This window comes from Crinia signifera, chromosome 2, assembly GCF_055691185.1.
Source record: "Crinia signifera chromosome 2, ASM5569118v1, whole genome shotgun sequence".
Classification (NCBI taxonomy): domain Eukaryota; kingdom Metazoa; phylum Chordata; class Amphibia; order Anura; family Myobatrachidae; genus Crinia; species Crinia signifera.
The window spans coordinates 9,504,477-9,528,648 of NC_139218.1; the positions used below are offsets into that span (position 1 = coordinate 9,504,477).

Sequence of the window (24,172 nt, forward strand, 5' to 3'; positions counted from 1 at the left end):
GTACCGCCAGCACTGTCTCTGGGCAATGAAAATACAATGGGGCCACGTACCGCCAGCACTTTCTCTGGGCAATGAAAATACAATGGGGCCACGTACTGTCAGTACCATCTCTGGGCAATGATAAAACTATGGGGCCACATACTGTCAGTACCATCTCTGGGCAATGATAAAACTATAGGGCCACGTACTGTCAGTACCATCTCTGGGCAATGATAAAACTATGGGGCCACATACTGTCAGTACCATCTCTGGCCAATGATAAAACTATGGTGCCACGTACTGTCAGTACCATCTCTGGGCTACTAGGGTTAGGGGAAAATGTGGAGCACTTGCCAACCTTGCCAACCTTTCCCGGAGGGCAGGAAGTCGAATCCGATTTTCAGGAGCTCCCCCCCCCCCACCATTCTGGGAGGGTAGGCAAGTGTGATTTATTGCCTTGGGTCACTATGGCATACTTTAGCATCTCCCCATCCTGTCCACCTCACTAGGAAGCGGGCAGGATATGGGGTTCCACCTACACTTGCAGGGGTACGGGGTCCTAACAAAAAATCAGGACCTGTCCGAACTTCTCCAAAAGGATCATCTATTAGATAAGTGTATCTTGACCTAACTTTGCTCCATGTTTTTAAATGTGATTCTTAGAAAATGTCCATGTTGTATTGTTTTCCATATTTTGTATATTTGTACGTGTTTTGCGGTTCATATTGTGATTTAACGCTGTGTTTGCTTTAGTAAATAGATGAACAGAAGATGCCCTTAGTGAGATGTTGCCTGTATTATAGGTGAGCGTACACGAGGTACCTGCACAGAGGGGGCAGAGACCACATTATTAATAGACTACAACCCGCTCCTTCCCCTTGCACTCTGGCAAAACCAGCACTGAGGACTTCAATCCTTGTAATAAAAAGCAGACAGAAGTCACACATATAATAACGACCTCTCACTTATAATGTATTTAAGATGTGAAATTAAACTGAGCTGAATTTCTAAGGAATAAATGAAAAGTTTAATGAATGAAGGAGAATACTTAATGTGGGAGCCAGATGGACGTCCATGTGACACTGGGCCTGGTATAGTTGCGGCGGTGGCGTAACAATAGCACTGCAGCCCAAGCGGAGGCTTAGGGGAGATGGCGCAGTGGGTGTGGTCGCTGCAGATTCCAATGGGTCTGGCCATCCATATGGAATCTTCTGAAAATATCCCTCCAAAAATGGCCACCGCCTTGGAGGAGACAGATGCTAGAGGTTCTACTACTGGACAGATGGATAGATGCTAGAGATCCTAATGGGTGGCATATATTTTGCCCATGGCAATGAGCATCTAAACCCCTGGCAAAAAACATGTTAGCCGCTGGCAACAAGCATGTAAACCCCTGGTGACAACCAAAAAAACTATGACAATGAATAAGACAACCCATGGCAACGAACATGAAACCATTGGCCATGAGCATGTAACCCTTGGTAGTGAGCATGAAACCCCTGGCAGTGAGCATGCAACCACAGGCAGTGAGCATGTAAGCCCTGGCAATGAGCATGTAACCCATGGCAACGAGCATGTAACCCCTGACAACGAGCAGGAAACTCCTGGCTGTGAGCATGAAACCCCTGGCTATGAACATGTAACCCCTGGCAGTGAGCACGAAAACCCTGGCAGTAAGAATGAAACCACTGGCACTGAGCATGCAACCACAGACAATGAGAATGTAACCCCTGGCAACAAGCATGAAACCCCTGACAATGAGCAGGAAACCCCTAGCTGTGAGCATGAAACCCCTGGCTATGAACATGTAACCCCTGGCAGTGAGCATGAAACCCCTGGCTATGAACATGTAACCCCTGGCAGTGAGAATGAAACCCCTGGCAGGGAACCACAGACAACGAGAATGTAATCCCTGGCATTGAGCATATAACCCCTGGCAGTGAGCATGGAACCCCTGGCAGTGAGAATGAAACCCCTAGCAGTGAGCATGCAACCACAGGCAATGAGCATGAGATAAAAAAATGAGATAAAAAAATATATAATAAATGTATGGGGAGGGGTCACCAAAATAAGCGATTACTTGCAGACTGCAAAAGGTGGGGAGTTAAAAAAAACATTTAACTCCCCAACTTGGCAATGAGCATTTCACTCCCCCATGGCAACGAGCATTTTACACCCCCATGACAAGGAGCATGTAATCCCACGAGGCATGCTCGCCAAACCCACAAACAAATCACCCCTCCCGTGGCTCCAACAACTAACCACCGTTTTTTGCTCCCGGTGAAGGCCCTGCCACCTGCCTCACTGAGTTGGCTGCCTTCTTCCGGAAAGGCAAGCCAAAAAGCTGGCAAGTATCATGTATTTCCTGTGTCTGTCACTCCTGCGATACAGAGCCTGCCCGGTAACATGAGACAGGTGCTGATGTGTGTCCTGTGTCTGTCACTCCTGCGATACAGAGCCTGCGCGTAACATGAGACAGCTGAGAGACAGGTGCGGATGTGTGTCCTGTGTCTGTCACTCCTGTGATAAAGAGCCTGCATGGTAACGTGAGAATGGTGAGAGAAAGGTGCAGATGTGTGTCCTGTGTCTGTCACTCCTGTGATACAGAGCCTGCGCGGTAACATGAGAAAGGTTAGAGACAGGTGCGGATGTGTATCCTGTGTCTGTCACTCCTGTGATACAGAGCCTGTGCGGTAACGTGAGACAGGTGAGAGACAGGTGCGGATGTATGTCCTGTGTCTGTCACTCCTGTGATACAGAGCCTGCGTGGTAACGTGAGACAGGTGCGGATGTATGTCCTGTGTCTTTCACTCCTGTGATACAGAGCCTGCGTGGTAACGTGAGACAGGTGAGAGACAGGTGCGGATGTGTGTCCTGTGTCTGTCACTCCTGTGATACAGAGCCTGCGTGGTAACGTGAGACAGGTGAGAGACAGGTGCGGATGTGTGTCCTGTGTCTGTCACTCCTGTGATACAGAGCCTGCGTGGTAACGTGAGACAGGTGAGAGACAGGTTCGGATGTATGTCATGTGTCTGTCACTCCTGTGATACACAGCCTGCACGGTAACATGAGACAGGTGAGAGACAGGTGCAGATGTGTGTCCTGTGTCTGTCAGTCCTGTGATACAGAGCCTGCGTGGTAACATGAGACAGGTGAGAGACAGGTGCGGATGTATGTCCTGTGTCTGTCACTCCTGTGATACAGCCTGCACTGTAATGTGAGACAGGTGAGAGACAGGTGCGGATGTGTGTCCTGTGTCTGTCACTCCTGTGATACAGAGCCTGCGTGGTAACATGAGACAGGTGAGAGACAGGTGCGGATGTGTGTCCTGTGTCTGTCACTCCTGCGACACAGAGCCTGTGCGGTAACGTGAGACAGGTGAGAGACAGGTGCGGATGTGTGTCCTGTGTCTGTCACTCCTGTGATACAGAGCCTGCACTGTAATGTGAGACAGGTGAGAGACAGGTGCGGATGTGTGTCCTGTGTCTGTCACTCCTGCGACACAGAGCCTGTGCGGTAACGTGAGACAGGTGAGAGACAGGTGCGGATGTGTGTCCTGTGTCTGTCAGTCCTGTGATACAGAGCCTGCGTGGTAACATGAGACAGGTGAGAGACAGGTGCGGATGTATGTCCTGTGTCTGTCACTCCTGTGATACAGCCTGCACTGTAATGTGAGACAGGTGAGAGACAGGTGCGGATGTGTGTCCTGTGTCTGTCACTCCTGTGATACAGAGCCTGCGTGGTAACATGAGACAGGTGAGAGACAGGTGCGGATGTGTGTCCTGTGTCTGTCACTCCTGCGACACAGAGCCTGTGCGGTAACGTGAGACAGGTGAGAGACAGGTGCGGATGTGTGTCCTGTGTCTGTCACTCCTGTGATACAGAGCCTGCACTGTAATGTGAGACAGATGAGAGACAGGTGCGGATGTGTGTCCTGTGTCTGTCACTCCTGTGATACAGAGCCTGCACTGTAATGTGAGACAGGTGAGAGACAGGTGCGGATGTGTGTCCTGTGTCTGTCACTCCTGCGACACAGAGCCTGTGCGGTAACGTGAGACAGGTGAGAGACAGGTGCGGATGTGTGTCCTGTGTCTGTCACTCCTGTGATACAGAGCCTGCGAGGTAACATGAGAAAGGAGAGAGACAGGTGCAGATGTATGTCCTGTGTCTGTCACTCCTGCGACACAGAGCCTGTGCGGTAACGTGAGACAGGTGAGAGACAGGTGCGGATGTGTGTCCTGTGTCTGTCACTCTTGTGATACAGAGTATGCCCGCTAACATGAGAAAGGTGAGAGATAGGTGCGGATGTGTGTCCTGTGTCTGTCACTCCTGTGATTCAGAGCCTGCGCGGTAACGTGAGACAGGTGAGAGACAGGTGCGGATGTGTGTCCTGTGTCTGTCACTCCTGTGATACAGAGCATGCGCGGTAATGTGAGACAGGTGAGAGACAGGTGCGGATGTGTGTCCTGTGTCTGTCACTCCTGTGATACAGAGCCTGTGCGGTAACGTGAGACAGGTGAGAGACAGGTGCGGATGTGTGTCCTGTGTCTGTCACTCCTGTGATACAGAGCATGCGCGGTAATGTGAGACAGGTGAGAGACAGGTGCGGATGTGTGTCCTGTGTCTGTCACTCCTGTGATACAGAGCATGCCCGGTAACATGAGACAGGTGAGAGACAGGTGTGGATGTATGTCATGTGTCTGTCACTCCTGTGATACAGAGCCTGCGCGGTAACGTGAGACAGGTGAGAGACAGGTGCGGATGTCTGTCCTGTGTCTGTCACTCCTGTGACACAGAGCCTGTGCGGTAACGTGAGACAGGTGAGATACAGGTGCGGATGTGTGTCCTGTGTCTGTCACTCCTGTGATACAGAGCCTGCGTGGTAACGTGAGACAGGTGAGAGACAGGTGCGGATGTATGTCCTGTGTCTGTCACTCCTGTGATACAGTGCCTGCGTGGTAACGTGAGACAGGTGAGAGACAGGTGCGGATGTGTGTCCTGTGTCTGTCACTCCTGTGATACAGAGCCTGCGCGGTAACGTGAGACAGGTGAGAGACAGGTGCGGATGTGTGTCCTGTGTCTGTCACTCCTGTGATACAGAGCCTGCGCGGTAACATGAGAAAGATGATAGACAGGTGCGGATGTGTGTCCTGTGTCTGTCACTCCTGTGATACAGAGCATGCGCGGTAATGTGAGACAGGTGAGAGACAGGTGCGGATTTGTGTCCTGTGTCTGTCACTCCCTGTGATACAGAGCCTGCGTGGTAATGTGAGGCAGGTGAGAGACAGGTGCGGATGTGTGTCCTGTGTCTGTCAGTCCTGTGATACAGAGCCTGCGTGGTAACATGAGACAGGTAAGAGACAGGTGTGGATATATGTCCTGTGTCTGTCACTCCTGTGATACAGAGCCTGCGCGGTAACATGAGAAAGGTGATAGACAGGTGCGGATGTGTGTCCTGTGTCTGTCACTCCTGTGATACAGAGCATGCGCGGTAATGTGAGACAGGTGAGAGACAGGTGCGGATGTATGTCCTTTGTCTGTCACTCCCTGTGATACAGAGCCTGCGTGGTAACGTGAGACAGGTTAGAGAAAGGTGCGGATGTCTGTCCTGTGTCTGTCAGTCCTGTTTTATAGAGCCTGCACTGTAACGTGAGACGGATGAGAGACAGGTGCAGATGTGTGTCCTGTGTCTGTCACTCCTGTGATACAGAGCCTGTGCGGTAACGTGAGACAGGTGAGAGACAGGTGCGGATGTGTGTCCTGTGTCTGTCACTCCTGTGATACAGAGCATGCGCGGTAATGTGAGACAGGTGAGAGACGGGTGCGGATGTGTGTCCTGTGTCTGTCACTCCTGTGATACAGAGCCGGCGCGGTAATGTGAGACAGGTGCGGATGTGTGTCCTTTGTCTGTCACTCCTGTGATACAGAGTCTGCCCGGTAACATGAGACAGGTGAGAGACAGGTGCGGATGTTTGTCCTTTGTCTGTCACTCCTGTGATACAGAGTCTGCCCGGTAACATGAGACAGGTGAGAGACAGGTGTGGATGTATGTCATGTGTCTGTCACTCCTGTGATACAGAGCCTGCGCGGTAACGTGAGACAGGTGAGAGACAGGTGCGGATGTCTGTCCTGTGTCTGTCACTCCTGTGACACAGAGCCTGTGCGGTAACGTGAGACAGGTGAGATACAGGTGCGGATGTGTGTCCTGTGTCTGTCACTCCTGTGATACAGAGCCTGCGTGGTAACGTGAGACAGGTGAGAGACAGGTGCGGATGTATGTCCTGTGTCTGTCACTCCTGTGATACAGTGCCTGCGTGGTAACGTGAGACAGGTGAGAGACAGGTGCGGATGTGTGTCCTGTGTCTGTCACTCCTGTGATACAGAGCCTGCGCGGTAACGTGAGGCAGGTGAGAGACAGGTGCGGATGTGTGTCCTGTGTCTGTCACTCCTGTGATACAGAGCCTGCGCGGTAACATGAGAAAGGTGATAGACAGGTGCGGATGTGTGTCCTGTGTCTGTCACTCCTGTGATACAGAGCATGCGCGGTAATGTGAGACAGGTGAGAGACAGGTGCGGATTTGTGTCCTGTGTCTGTCACTCCCTGTGATACAGAGCCTGCGTGGTAACGTGAGGCAGGTGAGAGACAGGTGCGGATGTGTGTCCTGTGTCTGTCAGTCCTGTGATACAGAGCCTGCGTGGTAACATGAGACAGGTAAGAGACAGGTGTGGATATATGTCCTGTGTCTGTCACTCCTGTGATACAGAGCCTGCGCGGTAACATGAGACAGGTGAGAGACAGGTGCGGATGTTTGTCCTTTGTCTGTCACTCCTGTGATACAGAGTCTGCCCGGTAACATGAGACAGGTGAGAGACAGGTGCGGATGTATGTCCTGTGTCTGTCACTCATGTGATACAGAGTCTGCCCGGTAACATGAGACAGGTGAGAGACAGGTGCGGATGTGTGTCCTGTGTCTGTCACTCCTGTGATACAGAGCATGCGCGGTAACGTGAGACAGGTGAGAGACAGGTGCGGATGTGTGTCCTGTGTCTGTCACTCCTGTGATACAGAGCATGCGCGGTAATGTGAGACAGGTGAGAGACAGGTGCGGATGTGTGTCCTGTGTCTGTCACTCCTGTGATACAGAGCCGGCGCGGTAATGTGAGACAGGTGCGGATGTGTGTCCTTTGTCTGTCACTCCTGTGATACAGAGTCTGCCCGGTAACATGAGACAGGTGAGAGACAGGTGCGGATGTTTGTCCTTTGTCTGTCACTCCTGTGATACAGAGTCTGCCCGGTAACATGAGACAGGTGAGAGACAGGTGCGGATGTATGTCCTGTGTCTGTCACTCATGTGTTAAAGAGTCTGCCCGGTAACATGAGACAGGTGCGGATGTATGTCCTGTGTCTGTCACTCATGTGATACAGAGTCTGCCCGGTAACATGAGACAGGTGAGAGACAGGTGCGGATGTATGTCCTGTGTCTGTCACTCATGTGATACAGAGTCTGCCCGGTAACATGAGACAGGTGAGAGATAGGTGCGGATGTGTGTCCTGTGTCTGTCACTCCTGTGATACAGATGCTGCACACTAACATGAGACAGGTGAGAGACAGGTGCGGATGTGTGTCCTGTGTATGTCAATCCTGTGATACAGAGCATGCCCGGTAACGTGAGACAGGTGAGAGACAGGTGCGGATGTGTGTCCTGTGTCTGTCACTCCTGTGATACAGAGCCTGCACTGTAATGTGAGACAGGTGAGAGACAGGTTCGGATGTGTGTCCTGTGTCTGTCACTCCCTGTGATACAGAGCCTGCGTGGTAACGTGAGACAGGTGAGAGACAGGTGCAGATGTGTGTCCTGTGTCTGTCACTCCTGTGATACAGAGCCTGCATAGTAACATGAGACAGGTGAGAGACAGGTGCGGATGTATGTCCTGTGTCTGTCACTCCTGTGATACAGAGCCTGCACTGTAATGTGAGACAGGTGAGAGACAGGTGCGGATGTGTGTCCTGTGTCTGTCACTCCTGTGATACAGAGCCTGCACTGTAATGTGAGACAGGTGAGAGACAGGTGCGGATGTATGTCCTGTGTCTGTCACTCCCTGTGATACAGCGCCTGCGTGGTAACATGAGACAGGTGAGAGACAGGTGCGGATGTGTGTCCTGTGTCCTGTGTCTGTCACTCCTGTGATACAGAGCCTGCGCGGTAACATGAGAAAGGTGAGAGACAGGTGCGGATGTATGTCCTGTGTCTGTCACTCCTGTGATACAGAGCCTGCGTAGTAACATGAGACAGGTGAGAGACAGGTGCGGATGTGTGTGCTGTGTCTCACTCCTGTTAAACAGAGCCTGCACTGTAATGTGAGACAGGTGAGAGACAGGTGCGGATGTGTGTCCTGTGTCTGTCACTCCTGTGATACAGAGCCTGCACTGTAATGTGAGACAGGTGAGAGACAGGTGCGGATGTATGTCCTGTGTCTGTCACTCCCTGTGATACAGAGCCTGCACGGTAATATGAGACAGGTGAGAGACAGGTGCAGATGTGTGTCCTGTGTCTGTCAGTCCTGTGATACAGAGCCTGCGTGGTAACATGAGATAGGTGAGAGACAGGTGCGGATGTGTGTCCTGTGTCTGTCACTCCTGTGATACAGAGCCTGCGCGGTAACGTGAAACAGGTGAGAGACAGGTGCGGATGTGTGTCCTGTGTCTGTCACTCCTGTGACACAGAGCCTGTGCGGTAACGTGAGACAGGTGAGATACAGGTGCGGATGTGTGTCCTGTGTCTGACACTCCTGTGATACAGAGCCTGCGTGGTAACGTGAGACAGGTGAGAGACAGGTGCGGATGTATGTCTTGTGTCTGTCACTCCTGTGATACAGAGCCTGCGTGGTAACGTGAGACAGGTGAGAGACAGGTGCGGATGGGTGTCCTGTGTCTGTCACTCCTGTGATACAGAGCCTGCGCGGTAACGTGAGACAGGTGAGATACAGGTGCGGATGTGTGTCCTGTGTCTGTCACTCCTGTGATACAGAGCCTGCACTGTAATGTGAGACAGGTGAGAGACAGGTGCGGATGTGTGTCCTGTGTCTGTCACTCATGTGATACAGAGTCTGCCCGGTAACATGAGAAAGGTGATAGACAGGTGCGGATGTGTGTCCTGTGTCTGTCAGTCCTGTGATACAGAGCATGCGCGGTAATGTGAGACAGGTGAGAGACATGTGCGGATTTGTGTCCTGTGTCTGTCACTCCCTGTGATACAGAGCCTGCGTGGTAACGTGAGGCAGGTGAGAGACAGGTGCGGATGTGTGTCCTGTGTCTGTCAGTCCTGTGATACAGAGCCTGCGTGGTAACATGAGACAGGTAAGAGACAGGTGTGGATGTGTGTCCTGTGTCTGTCACTCCTGTGATACAGAGCCTGCACTGTAATGTGAGACAGGTGAGAGACAGGTGCAGATGTATGTCCTTTGTCTGTCACTCCTGTGATACAGAGCCTGCGTGGTAACGTGAGACAGGTTAGAGACAGGTGCGGATGTCTGTCCTGTGTCTGTCAGTCCTGGTATATAGAGCCTGCACTGTAATGTGAGACAGGTGAGAGACAGGTGCGGATGTATGTCCTGTGTCTGTCACTCCTGTGGTACAGAGCCTGCGTGGTAACGTGAGACAGGTGAGAGACAGGTGCAGATGTGTGTCCTGTGTCTGTCACTCCTGTGATACAGAGCCTGCGCGGTAACGTGAGACAGGTGAGAGACAGGTGCGGATGTGTGTCCTGTGTCTGTCACTCCTGTAATACAGAGCATGCGCGGTAATGTGAGACAGGTGAGAGACAGGTGCGGATGTGTGTCCTGTGTCTGTCACTCCTGTGATACAGAGCCTGCGCGGTAACATGAGACAGGTGAGAGACAGGTGCGTATGTGTGTCCTGTGTCTGTCACTCCTGTGATACAGAGCCTGCGCGGTAACATGAGACAGGTGAGAGACAGGTGCAGATGTGTGTCCTGTGTCTGTCACTCCTGTGATACAGAGCCTGCGCGGTAACATGAGACAGGTGAGAGACAGGTGCGGATGTTTATCCTTTGTCTGTCAGTCCTGTGATACAGAGTCTGCCCGGTAACATGAGACAGGTGAGAGACAGGTGCGGATGTATGTCCTGTGTCTGTCACTCATGTGATACAGAGTCTGCCCGGTAACATGAGACAGGTGAGAGACAGGTGCGGATGTATGTCCTGTGTCTGTCCCTCATGTGATACAGAGTCTGCCCGGTAACATGAGACAGGTGAGAGACAGGTGCGGATGTATGTCCTGTGTCTGTCACTCCTGTGATACAGAGCCTGCGCGGTAACGTGAGACAGGTGAGAGACAGGTGCGGATGTGTGTCCTTTGTCTGTCACTCCTGTGATACAGAGCCTGCGCGGTAATGTGAGACAGGTGAGAGACAGGTGCGGATGTGTGTCAATGTCTGTCACTCCTGTGATACAGAGTCTGCCCGGTAACATGAGACAGGTGAGAGCAGGTGCGAATGTTTGTCCTTTGTCTGTCACTCCTGTGATACAGAGTCTGCCCAGTAACATGAGACAGGTGAGAGACAGGTATGTATGTCCTGTGTCTGTCACTCATGTGATACAGAGTCTGCCCGGTAACACGAGACAGGTCCAGATGTATGTCCTGTGTCTGTCACTCATGTGATACAGAGTCTGCCCGGTAACATGAGACAGGTGAGAGACAGGTGCGGATGTATGTCCTGTGTCTGTCACTCATGTGATACAGAGTCTGCCCTGTAACATGAGACAGGTGAGAGACAGGTGCGGATGTATGTCCTGTGTCTGTCACTCCTGTGATACAGAGCCTGCACGGTAACGTGAGACAGGTGAGAGACAGGTGCAGATGTGTGTCCTGTGTCTGTCACTCCTGTGATACAGAGCCTGCGCGGTAACGTGAGACAGGTGAGAGACAGGTGCGGATGTGTGTCCTGTGTCTGTCACTCCTGTAATACAGAGCATGCGCGGTAACGTGAGACAGGTGAGAGACAGGTGCGGATGTGTGTCCTGTGTCTGTCACTCCTGTGATACAGAGCCTGCGCGGTAACATGAGACAGGTGAGAGACAGGTGCGTATGTGTGTCCTGTGTCTGTCACTCCTGTGATACAGAGCCTGCGCGGTAACATGAGACAGGTGAGAGACAGGTGCAGATGTGTGTCCTGTGTCTGTCACTCCTGTGATACAGAGCCTGCGCGGTAACATGAGACAGGTGAGAGACAGGTGCGGATGTTTATCCTTTGTCTGTCAGTCCTGTGATACAGAGTCTGCCCGGTAACATGAGACAGGTGAGAGACAGGTGCGGATGTATGTCCTGTGTCTGTCACTCATGTGATACAGAGTCTGCCCGGTAACATGAGACAGGTGAGAGACAGGTGCGGATGTATGTCCTGTGTCTGTCCCTCATGTGATACAGAGTCTGCCCGGTAACATGAGACAGGTGAGAGACAGGTGCGGATATATGTCCTGTGTCTGTCACTCCTGTGATACAGAGCCTGCGCGGTAACGTGAGACAGGTGAGAGACAGGTGCGGATGTGTGTCCTTTGTCTGTCACTCCTGTGATACAGAGCCTGCGCGGTAATGTGAGACAGGTGAGAGACAGGTGCGGATGTGTGTCAATGTCTGTCACTCCTGTGATACAGAGTCTGCCCGGTAACATGAGACAGGTGAGAGCAGGTGCGAATGTTTGTCCTTTGTCTGTCACTCCTGTGATACAGAGTCTGCCCAGTAACATGAGACAGGTGAGAGACAGGTGCGGATGTATGTCCTGTGTCTGTCACTCATGTGATACAGAGTCTGCCCGGTAACACGAGACAGGTCCAGATGTATGTCCTGTGTCTGTCACTCATGTGATACAGAGTCTGCCCGGTAACATGAGACAGGTGAGAGACAGGTGCGGATGTATGTCCTGTGTCTGTCACTCATGTGATACAGAGTCTGCCCTGTAACATGAGACAGGTGAGAGACAGGTGCGGATGTATGTCCTGTGTCTGTCACTCCTGTGATACAGAGCCTGCACGGTAACGTGAGACAGGTGAGAGACAGGTGCGGATGTGTGTCATGTGTCTGTCACTCCTGTGATACAGATGTTGCACACTAACATGAGACAGGTGAGAGACAGGTGCGGATGTGTGTCCTGTGTCTGTCAATCCTGTGATACAGAGCATGCCCAGTAACGTGAGACAGGTGAGAGACAGGTGCGGATGTGTGTCCTGTGTCTGTCACTCCTGTGATACAGAGCCTGCACTGTAATGTGAGACACGTGAGAGACAGGTGCGGATGTGTGTCCTGTGTCTGTCACTCCTGTGATACAGAGCCTGCACTGTAATGTGAGACAGGTGAGAGACAGGTGCGGATGTATGTCCTGTGTCTGTCACTCCCTGTGATACAGAGCCTGCGTGGTAACGTGAGACAGGTGAGAGACAGGTTCGGATGTATGTCATGTGTCTGTCACTCCTGTGATACAGAGCCTGCACTGTAATGTGAGACAGGTGAGAGACAGGTGCGGATGTGTGTCCTGTGTCTGTCACTCCTGTGATACAGAGCCTGCACTGTAATGTGAGACAGGTGAGAGACAGGTGCGGATGTGTGTCCTGTGTCTGTCACTCCTGCGACACAGAGCCTGTGCGGTAACGTGAGACAGGGGAGAGACAGGTGCGGATGTGTGTCCTGTGTCTGTCACTCCTGTGATACAGAGCCTGCACTGTAATGTGAGACAGGTGAGAGACAGGTGCGGATGTATGTCCTGTGTCTGTCACTCCTGTGATACAGAGCCTGCGTGGTAACATGAGACAGGTGAGAGACAGGTGAGAGACAGGTGCGGATGTGTGTCCTGTGTCTGTCACTCCTGTGATACAGAGCCTGCGTGGTAACGTGAGACAGGTGAGAGACAGGTGCGGATGTGTGTCCTGTGTCTGTCACTCCTGTGATACAGAGCATGCCCGGTAGCATGAGACAGGTGAGAGACAGGTGCGGATGTGTGTCCTGTGTCTGTCACTCCTGTGATACAGAGCCTGTGCGGTAACATGAGACAGGTGAGAGACAGGTGCGGATGTGTGTCCTGTGTCTGTCACTCCTGTGATACAGAGCCTGCGCAGTAACATGAGACAGGTGAGAGGCAGGTGCGGATGTCTGTCCTGTATCTGTCACTCCTGTAATACAGAGCCTGCACTGTAATGTGAGACAGGTGAGAGACAGGTGCGGATGTGTGTCCTGTGTCTATCACTCCTGTGATACAGAGCCTGTGCGGTAACGTGAGACAGGTGAGAGAGGTGCGGATGTGTGTCCTGTGTCTGTCACTCCTGTGATACAGAGCCTGCGCGGTAACATGAGAAAGGTGAGAGACAGGTGCGGATGTATGTCCTGTGTCTGTCACTCCTGTGATACAGAGCCTGCGTGGTAACATGAGACAGGTGAGAGACAGATGCGGATGTGTGTCCTGTGTCTGTGACTCCTGTGATACAGAGCCTGCGCAGTAACATGAGACAGGTGAGAGGCAGGTGCGGATGTCTGTCCTGTATCTGTCACTCCTGTGATACAGAGCCTGCACTGTAATGTGAGACAGGTGAGAGACAGGTGCGGATGTGTGTCCTGTGTCTATCACTCCTGTGATACAGAGCCTGTGCGGTAACGTGAGACAGGTGAGAGAGGTGCGGATGTGTGTCCTGTGTCTGTCACTCCTGTGATACAGAGCCTGCACTGTAATGTGAGACAGGTGAGAGACAGGTGCGGATGTATGTCCTGTGTCTGTCACTCCTGTGATACAGAGCCTGCGTGGTAACATGAGACAGGTGAGAGACAGGTGCGGATGTGTGTCCTGTGTCTGTCACTCCTGTGATACAGAGCCTGCGTGGTAACATGAGACAGGTGAGAGACAGGTGAGAGACAGGTGCGGATGTGTGTCCTGTGTCTGTCACTCCTGTGATACAGAGCCTGCGTGGTAACGTGAGACAGGTGAGAGACAGGTGCGGATGTGTGTCCTGTGTCTGTCACTCCTGTGATACAGAGCATGCCCGGTAGCATGAGACAGGTGAGAGACAGGTGCGGATGTGTGTCCTGTGTCTGTCACTCCTGTGATACAGAGCCTGTGCGGTAACATGAGACAGGTGAGAGACAGGTGCGGATGTGTGTCCTGTGTCTGTCACTCCTGTGATACAGAGCCTGCGCAGTAACATGAGACAGGTGAGAGGCAGGTGCGGATGTCTGTCCTGTATCTGTCACTCCTGTGATACAGAGCCTGCACTGTAATGTGAGACAGGTGAGAGACAGGTGCGGATGTGTGTCCTGTGTCTATCACTCCTGTGATACAGAGCCTGTGCGGTAACGTGAGACAGGTGAGAGAGGTGCGGATGTGTGTCCTGTGTCTGTCACTCCTGTGATACAGAGCCTGCGCGGTAACATGAGAAAGGTGAGAGACAGGTGCGGATGTATGTCCTGTGTCTGTCACTCCTGTGATACAGAGCCTGCGTGGTAACATGAGACAGGTGAGAGACAGATGCGGATGTGTGTCCTGTGTCTGTCACTCCTGTGATACAGAGCCTGCGTGGTAACATGAGACAGGTGAGAGACAGGTGCGGATGTGTGTCCTGTGTCTGTCACTCCTGTGATACAGAGCCTGCGCGGTAACATGAGAAAGGTGAGAGACAGGTGCGGATGTATGTCCTGTGTCTGTCACTCCTGTGATACAGAGCCTGCGTGGTAACATGAGACAGGTGAGAGACAGGTGCGGATGTGTGTCCTGTGTCTGTCACTCCTGTGATACAGAGCCTGCGTGGTAACATGAGACAGGTGAGAGACAGGTGCGGATGTGTGTCCTGTGTCTGTCACTCCTGTGATACAGAGCCTGCACTGTAATGTGAGACAGGTGAGAGACAGGTGCGGATGTGTGTCCTGTGTCTGTCACTCCTGCGACACAGAGCCTGTGCGGTAACGTGAGACAGGGGAGAGACAGGTGCGGATGTGTGTCCTGTGTCTGTCACTCATGTGATACAGAGCCTGCGTGGTAACATGAGAAAGGTGAGAGACAGGTGCGGATGTATGTCCTGTGTCTGTCACTCCTGTGATACAGAGCCTGCGTGGTAACATGAGACAGGTGAGAGACAGGTGCGGATGTGTGTCCTGTGTCTGTCACTCCTGTGATACAGAGCCTGCGTGGTAACGTGAGACAGGTGAGAGACAGGTGCGGATGTGTGTCCTGTGTCTGTCACTCCTGTGATACAGAGCCTGCGTGGTAACATGAGACAGGTGAGAGACAGGTGCAGATGTGTGTCCTGTGTCTGTCACTCCTGTGATACAGAGCCTGCGCGGTAACATGAGACAGGTGAGAGACAGGTGCGGATGTCTGTCCTGTGTCTGTCACTCCTGTGATACAGAGCCTGCGTGATAACATGAGACATGTGAGAGACAGGTGCGGATGTCTGTCCTGTATCTGTCACTCCTGTGATACAGAGCCTGCACTGTAATGTGAGACAGGTGAGAGACAGGTGCGGATGTGTGTCCTGTGTCTATCACTCCTGTGATACAGAGCCTGTGCGGTAACGTGAGACAGGTGAGAGAGGTGCGGATGTGTGTCCTGTGTCTGTCACTCCTGTGATACAGAGCCTGCGCGGTAACATGAGAAAGGTGAGAGACAGGTGCGGATGTATGTCCTGTGTCTGTCACTCCTGTGATACAGAGCCTGCGTGGTAACATGAGACAGGTGAGAGACAGGTGCGGATGTGTGTCCTGTGTCTGTCACTCCTGTGAAACAGAGCCTGCGTGGTAACATGAGACAGGTGAGAGACAGGTGCGGATGTGTGTCCTGTGTCTGTCACTCCTGTGATACAGAGCCTGCGCGGTAACATGAGAAAGGTGAGAGACAGGTGCGGATGTATGTCCTGTGTCTGTCACTCCTGTGATACAGAGCCTGCGTGGTAACATGAGACAGGTGAGAGACAGGTGCGGATGTGTGTCCTGTGTCTATCACTCCTGTGATACAGAGCCTGCGTGGTAACATGAGACAGGTGAGAGACAGGTGCGGATGTGTGTCCTGTGTCTGTCACTCCTGTGATACAGAGCCTGCGTGGTAACATGAGACAGGTGCAGATGTGTGTCCTGTGTCTGTCAGTCCTGTGATACAGAGCCTGCGTGGTAACATGAGACAGGTGAGAGACAGGTGCGGATGTATGTCCTGTGTCTGTCACTCTTGTGATACAGAGCCTGCACTGTAATGTGAGACAGGTGAGAGACAGGTGCGGATGTGTGTCCTGTGTCTGTCACTCCTGTGATACAGAGCCTGAACTGTAATGTGAGACAGGTGAGAGACAGGTGCGGATGTGTGTCCTGTGTCTGTCACTCCTGCGACACAGAGCCTGTGCGGTAACGTGAGACAGGGGAGAGACAGGTGCGGATGTGTGTCCTGTGTCTGTCACTCCTGTGATACAGAGCCTGCGTGGTAACATGAGAAAGGTGAGAGACAGGTGCGGATGTATGTCCTGTGTCTGTCACTCCTGTGATACAGAGCCTGCGTGGTAACATGAGACAGGTGAGAGACAGGTGCGGATGTGTGTCCTGTGTCTGTCACTCCTGTGATACAGAGCATGCGTGGTAACGTGAGACAGGTGAGAGACAGGTGCGGATGTGTGTCCTGTGTCTGTCACTCCTGTGATACAGAGCATGCCCGGTAACATGAGACAGGTGAGAGACAGGTGCGGATGTGTGTCCTGTGTCTGTCACTCCTGCGATACAGAGCCTGCGTGGTAACATGAGACAGGTGAGAGACAGGTGCGGATGTGTGTCCTGTGTCTGTCACTCCTGTGATACAGAGCCTGCGCAGTAACATGAGACAGGTGAGAGACAGGTGCGGATGTCTGTCCTGTGTCTGTCACTCCTGTGATACAGAGCCTGCACTGTAATGTGAGACAGGTGAGAGGCAGGTGCAGATGTGTGTCCTGTGTCTGTCACTCCTGTGATACAGAGCCTGCGTGGTAACATGAGACAGGTGAGAGACAGGTGCGGATGTGTGTCCTGTGTCTGTCACTCCTGTGATACAGAGCCTGCGTGGTAACATGAGACAGGTGAGAGACAGGTGCAGATGTGTGTCCTGTGTCTGTCACTCCTGTGATACAGAGCCTGCGCGGTAACATGAGACAGGTGAGAGACAGGTGCGGATGTCTGTCCTGTGTCTGTCACTCCTGTGATACAGAGCCTGCGTGATAACATGAGACAGGTGAGAGACAGGTGCGGATGTCTGTCCTGTGTCTGTCACTCCTGTGATACAGAGCCTGCACTGTAATGTGAGACAGGTGAGAGACAGGTGCGGATGTGTGTCCTGTGTCTCTCACTCCTGTGATACAGAGCCTGCGAGGTAACGTGAGACAGGTGAGAGACAGGTGCGGATGTCTGTCCTGTGTCTGTCACTCCTGTGATACAGAGCCTGCACTGTAATGTGAGACAGGTTAGAGACAGGTGCGGATGTGTGTCCTGTGTCTCTCACTCCTGTGATACAGAGCCTGCGAGGTAACGTGAGACAGGTGAGAGACAGGTGCGGATGTGTGTCCTGTGTCTGTCACTCCTGTGATACAGAGCCTGCACTGTAATGTGAGACAGGTGAGAGACACCTAACAATGGTTAAATAGATGACAATTGGGACTGCGCTAAGAGCAGCTATCAAGTGAAGATATCAGGGGTAGTGGGTCGCCAAACCCTCTAGAACAAATACAGGAGAAACAATATGATATCTTTTCTCAAAACAGCGCTCTTACCACCTCTAAAATGTTCTTTTAGGGGGATCCCCCTAAAAGAACATTTTAGAGGTGGTAAGAGCGCTGTTTTGAGAAAAGATATCGTATTGTTTCTCCTGTAGGTGAGAGACACCTGTCTGTCCAGTGTTATTCCCCATGTAGATCTCTTCTCTGGATTGCAAGACACAGGAGCATGTGTGGGGACATCAGACATCGCTCCATGAGACCTGCTGAGCATTTTATATTTTACATGGAGCAAAGTATCAGTTTCATGTGACTATAATATAGTAATTTGCTCTCTTTCTGACGCAGCTCCCTAATAATGCTGGGTAAGTGGGTGTTGGAGAGGGCAGGTCACTACACCCAGCACGGTGTCACCTCTGCCCGGTCCTGTATATGGAGCTCCCGTCACCCACCAATTCAGACAAGACAAAGCCGTGGCTCCCGCCCCTCTCTAATGCTACATTAATGGCATTTTCAGCTTGCGAGAAGATCTGAGGTTGTCTATTAAATACGATCTGCATTTCCCAGCATCTAAACATAATCCGGATCAGCAAACCCCGGCGTATCCTGAGCAGGCCCTAGCAAGGTGCGCGATGCGCGTGCGGTTTGTGCCTTGCGTGAATGTAAAGCAGCTAATAATAATCATGCCCTGAATAGATAATGAATCTTGTCCATTTACAGCACTTTCCCGTGATTGAATGCCCCGGGGGACGCAGGGAGCATGCTCATTTTAATTTGAAAATCTGTTACGAGATATTTCCGTCTTACAATTATAGGTTATACTAATAAGTAATCAGGCCAATCTCCAAACACAACCATTTCTCCGGATTGTCATATCCAGAGACAGATTAACGTGCTGGCATCAGACCGAGACCCCCCCTTTCTACCCCCCCCCCCCCCTTCTCACACACACACTTGTAGTGACATCTATCTACAGCACAAGGCAAAGGTCGAGTGTGCCATCCTTAATCCACAGTGAGTGTGTGCCGCCTGTGTAGTATCTATCACCCATTCAGCTCCCCGACGCTGAAAGAGTTACCGATCTGCCTCTGACTGGTAACACCCTCTTGTAACTGGCAATGTTTATATTACAGATTCCAACCAAAGTAAAGTACAACCTGTCTCCTTCTACAGTGTATTAATATTAATGTATGCATCCCAAGCACACCAAGTGCAAATAAATTATTTCAAGTCTTTTTTTTTTCCAGCGAAAAAGAAAATTATTGCTTAAAACATCAAGAAATAGCTACAACGTGTCCACAGAGGCAAGTAACCAGGCCAAGCTGGCAGCACAATGCCCGCATATTGTATTATGTGCCCTCACTTCATGGGCGAATAGAACAAGGGCTATTTACCAATTGACAATATATATTCTATATGATAAAAAGGCTAATGCGCCATGATGGGGGGGTGGGGGGGGGATGGGGTGGTCAAGTGTCTCGCACATTGACCGGGTAATTCAAGTGTTATGGTGTGTACACACAGTGAGATATGGCTTCCGATGTTGCCAATATAGTGCACATCGGAAGCCATATCGCATGCCGATTGTGTACTTTTCAGGGCTTGCGAGCCCGATGCTCCCGAGTGAGCGCAAATCGGCAGCGACATAGTGAGGGCAGGCAAGACTATATAGTGCACATCTGCACTATGTAGTCTTTGTGCCTTATACTCACATAGCTCCGGCGGCCAGAGGGGCTTCTCCTGGGGCTGCAGGGCTGATGCGCAGTGACCCGGAAGTCCACCGTATAGAGGAGGGGGGCGGGGGGTGTGGCCTCTGATGTATGCGGCGGGGGGAAGCTGTTGCTGTGCCGCAGCCCCAGGTGTCGCAGCACCCTGCCATCTGTGCCCCTGCCCGGCACCTGGTGACAGGTACTGTCCTCTCCTCTTCTCTCCTTCATGCCGTGCGATGCGAGTCGGACTCGCAACGCACGGCATGTCGACCGTGTGTACACACCTTTACTCCGTTCTGACATTTCTGTTATGTTGTTCCGATTGCAATATACATCACTGAGGTCCTGATTCAGAGTTTTTCACTAATTAGCTAATTTGCAGATTGAGCGATTATCTAATTACTTTGCATGCATACGGATGGTACCAAGCTTGAATAGAGACTGAACACGCGTATGGATTTATAAGCGCAAAGTAGCTTGGGGTTGACTGACAGGAAGCCGGTGGTTGGGGGGTGGAAACTTGATGTTTTCTGGGAGGAGCATAAACACACAAGCGTTTTAAGGGAGGGTCTGTGACGTCAGCGCTGTCTCAGTCGCAGATTAGTGCCAGCAACAGACTTGCTGGAAACATCATTCAATAGTTCGTGAATTGGGTATGGATCTGCAGGTGGATAACGAATAGAAATCCATTTGCAATTCACTTGCAGATTTGCGCAGGGCCTTTTCTATCTCTGTCTGGGCGGATATTTACTTGCAGTCATCAGCAACTTTGCAGATCAGTGATCTGGTCTGAATAAGGCCCGGAAGCCAGACCGGCGGCAGCTTGCGGATAACGATCTGCCGCACAGTGCGAGTGGTAAGTTGTAGTACATAAAGGGGAGACAAGTCACGGTGTCGGGGGAGGTGGTTGCTGAGCTATGAGGTAAGGTATATGGCAAGGTTAGAAGATAATAGTGAGAGTTTCTGCGCAATTGTAGAAGATATGGCAATGCGACACATAAACGTTTGTCTCCGCTGCATAGCTTGTAAGGGGGCAACTCATTGCCCTGCTTAAATTCATATCCTTCAGATGATGACACGACAAATCATTGCTACTCATTATGAGGCTTTATTGGAAATAAGACCAGAAGTGATCAAATTCTGTGCAGCCCTTAATGCTCTGCCGCACAAATCTGCTGGATAACGGAGTATTCACAGGCGCCAACCAACACAAGAATGAATTACACATTTTACAGACGTTCTATGCGCTTTCCATACATTACACTTTTAGCAAATGATTGCACAGGTAGAACATACAAATGCCATCAGAAATAACCTGGACATAAGAAGCCGCTCACTCCGTACTTAATGCGCCTTACAGACGTTAGCTAAGAGGCTGAACAATGCACTAACAGCAGATTGTTACGAAAGAGCCTGGAGGGTTAATAGTTTTGTAAGAGCAACATTGTTTCACCAAAAACAACAATGGCCTTGGCTCCCTGCCAAGTTGTGTTGCGGTGAGCGGGGACGACAATGGGATGTAACAGCTCACGTTACTATTTTTCACACACAACTTTATCATATGTTTATATTTCCATTGTGTCACTTCTGACGTGGCGGCACAGCAAGAAGTGCACTACCTGCTTATTACAACATGATACGCAAAGCGGCCTTTACTCGTCTCGTTAATTCTATGTCATGGACCAATCAGTTCATAAATACTATTGTATAAAAATGTAGAATTACTATTCAATACAGTAGAGATATAGAAACATCAACAAATTCTTTCTGATAAAAGAAACAGGAATAACTGACAAAGAAGCATAAATACAACAATGTAAAACACTATCCGATAAATACCGATAAACACTATCCAAAAATAATTACAATTACTAACCAATAAAGAAGTATTAATAATATATGGCAATTAAGTATAAATAATGCACGTCAAGTAGAAGTATAAATTCTATCAGATACAGTATAAATATTCAATGAAGAAGTATATAACTACTACATTATAAAGAAATATAGGTGTTACCAGATAAAGAAGTGTTATATTATAAAGTATAAATATTCATCAGAGAAATAATGTATAAAGATTAAATGGTGAAGTAGTATAATTACTATCCAGTAAAGTATAAATACTATATGATAAAGAAGTTACAAATACGTTATGAAGTATAATTACTATACTATAATACTATATGATAAAAAAGGTATAAATGCTGAATGATGAAACACTAATATTTAAAAGAAATATATAAAACTATATGATAAAGCATAAATACTCAATACAGTATAAATACTTTGTAATAAAAAGTACAAAAACAATATGATAAAACATTAGCAATAAAGAAGTACTATATGTATATGATAAAGAATATAACTATTGAGCTGATAATGAAGTATAAATCCTATTTGATAATGCAGAATTATTCAATAAAGAAGTAAAGTGACGATACGATAAAGAAAAATAGACAAGATTTGATGAATAAGAATCATTACTATATAATAGAATGATGAAGTACAGTACATATAGGTAGAATCCAACACAGTATACACAATATGCCACACAGAAAGGAGGAGTGGGACTTACCTGTGGCTGTGCGGAGGGTCTGAGCAGCCGTCTCTAACGTTCTTTCCTGATGCTACAAGAGATGATATTTACATTTAATCAGAGAGCACGGGGTACTTTGAGTTTTCATAACATTCAAATGACTAGATATGGATTTGGGTGTGGAAGTAGAGTCCTATGTATACATATCAACATATATTTATCTGGCAGCCACAGTTCAAACAAAGCACTGAACAGACAGCTTTCCAGGTGATGTAAACACACAATAGGGACTTGCCATTGATGCTTGAGCACAGGGATTTTACATGTACAGACTGAAAGGCAGGAATCTGTGTGATCTCCGGGAGTCTTGCAATCTACTACTTGGAACTGTTAAAACGTTTATGTGAAGCGAGAGAGCACCCAGGTGTCTAAGTGGAGGGAGCAATGTCAGCACAGAGGTACAAGGACACGCAGTTAGTGTACACAGGCAGATCAGCTGCTCATTGTGCTATGTTAGCAAGGTTGGAATGGGGTACAGGGGACCAGAACCTCCACCCAACCTCAGGTTCCAGACTCTGCACTAATTATACACTATACATGTGTTACCTTATACTGCACAGGCCTGTGGTGCATTTTCTACCATACATAGCTGTTGTTAACCTGGTATATTATCATGCATGCACTAGCATTATTTACTAAGTATATATTTACCAACAGGGCAGCCGAGAGGGGGGGGGAGTGGGTACTAATTACCCGGGCCCAGGCTTGGTAGGGGCCCTGGTCTGACCCCTCCCTTCCCCCTCCAACCCTCCCGGGTAGCATCAGCAGCACACACTTCTGCAGCATGTGCTGTGCTGACAGCAGGCTCAGCATGAGGGTCTCAATGACAGCGTGAGAGGTCATGCTGAGCCTGCTGTCAGCACAGCACATGCTGTAGGAGTGTGCTGCTGCTGAGATTACAGTTTTTAGAGTTTTCTTTCACCCTCCTCTAAACATTTTGGGGGCGTGGCCTAAGTGCAGGAGGTGCCCACACCCCCACACTTAGGCCACCCACTTCAAATTTTACCAGGGCCCTGCATTCCTCTCGGCTGCCCTGTTTATCAAGGAGCCCAGCCCATGCACTCTCTAATGGCTAGGCAAACCAATGTGGTGGCTGGCTATACCGCTTCTGGAGGCTGGCCACACCCCAAAGCATAGGCCCCTCCCACTGCTTCCCCCGATGGACACTCCATGCCCCATTCCAACACTCGTATGTTAGTAAAGCTACATTTTGTGTAAGAGAACTGAACTTCATATGATCAATAGGCAATGCCTCAACCACAGATAGCACGCTTTCTACATTGATCATGAGACCTGGCAGTAGGAGCAGGGCATGCTGGGATGTGTAGTTCAACAACAGCTGGAGTGTCAAGGTTAGCCATCACTGTGCTAGGACTTATGGTTGGCGAAACGGTTTCCCTTCCCAGGTAGAAATGGACGGCGCATTAATAGTTAACTGATGCCATCTATACCACTGATTTATTTATTTGATCTGAAAAACGTCAGTGTGAGATAAACATCTCCCAATGATTTCACCAGCCGGCGGGCTGCGCGCAGGTCCGCAGTGTTTGCATTGGCCGAAGGCCTCAGCAATAACTCAGGGGTTATAAGAAGAGGGCTGTGTGCTGGTGACTATTTTGGAAGCTTCGCTGCTAGCAGCATATCAGAAAATATTTTTTTACTTTATGGGCATAACCTGGGAAAAACAGACAAACAGCCGTTTACTAGTAGTCAGCAGTTTCGGTGTCCAATTGCAAAACAAGGCTTTACAAAGGCCATATTATGTGACTAGGCTGAGGTCAGGGTGGCACATAAGGTCAGGGTGGCATACGATGATCCAGGGCACCTAGGGTCTTCCACCCACCCTGGAGTTCTGTTGGTTCTTCTGAGATGTGGTCTGTTATTAAATATCTCAATAGGTACGCTGGGGGGCAGATGTATGAAGTCGTGATAAGGCAGGAGAAGTGGCCCATGGCAACCAATCAGCTGCTCTGTATTATTTTATATTATACAAATTATAGATGCTACTTCAGTGCTGATTGGGTGCCATGGGCCGCTCCTCCTCTGGATCACTTCTCCTCCCTTAACACTGATTCATGCATGAAGAACACAAATATCTCATTGCCTGTGTGACAAAATAGTTCCTAATGCCCCTGGTGCCCAGTTGGCACCAGCAATGGCTGAATGTCTGGTG

General features: G+C 50.2%; 1 protein-coding gene across 6 annotated transcripts in view; it reads right to left on the reverse strand.

The window, feature by feature from the left end:
- The window catches only part of ZBTB20 (zinc finger and BTB domain containing 20), a 759,091-nt gene that overhangs the window by 544,571 nt on the left and 190,348 nt on the right, over positions 1 to 24,172 (reverse strand). For all 6 annotated transcript variants that reach the window (XM_083171555.1, XM_083171553.1, XM_083171550.1 and 3 more), the window contains one exon: positions 21,979 to 22,030. The gene's annotated coding sequence lies outside the window, so the exon portion shown is untranslated. The remainder of the gene's footprint in view (positions 1 to 21,978; positions 22,031 to 24,172) is intronic.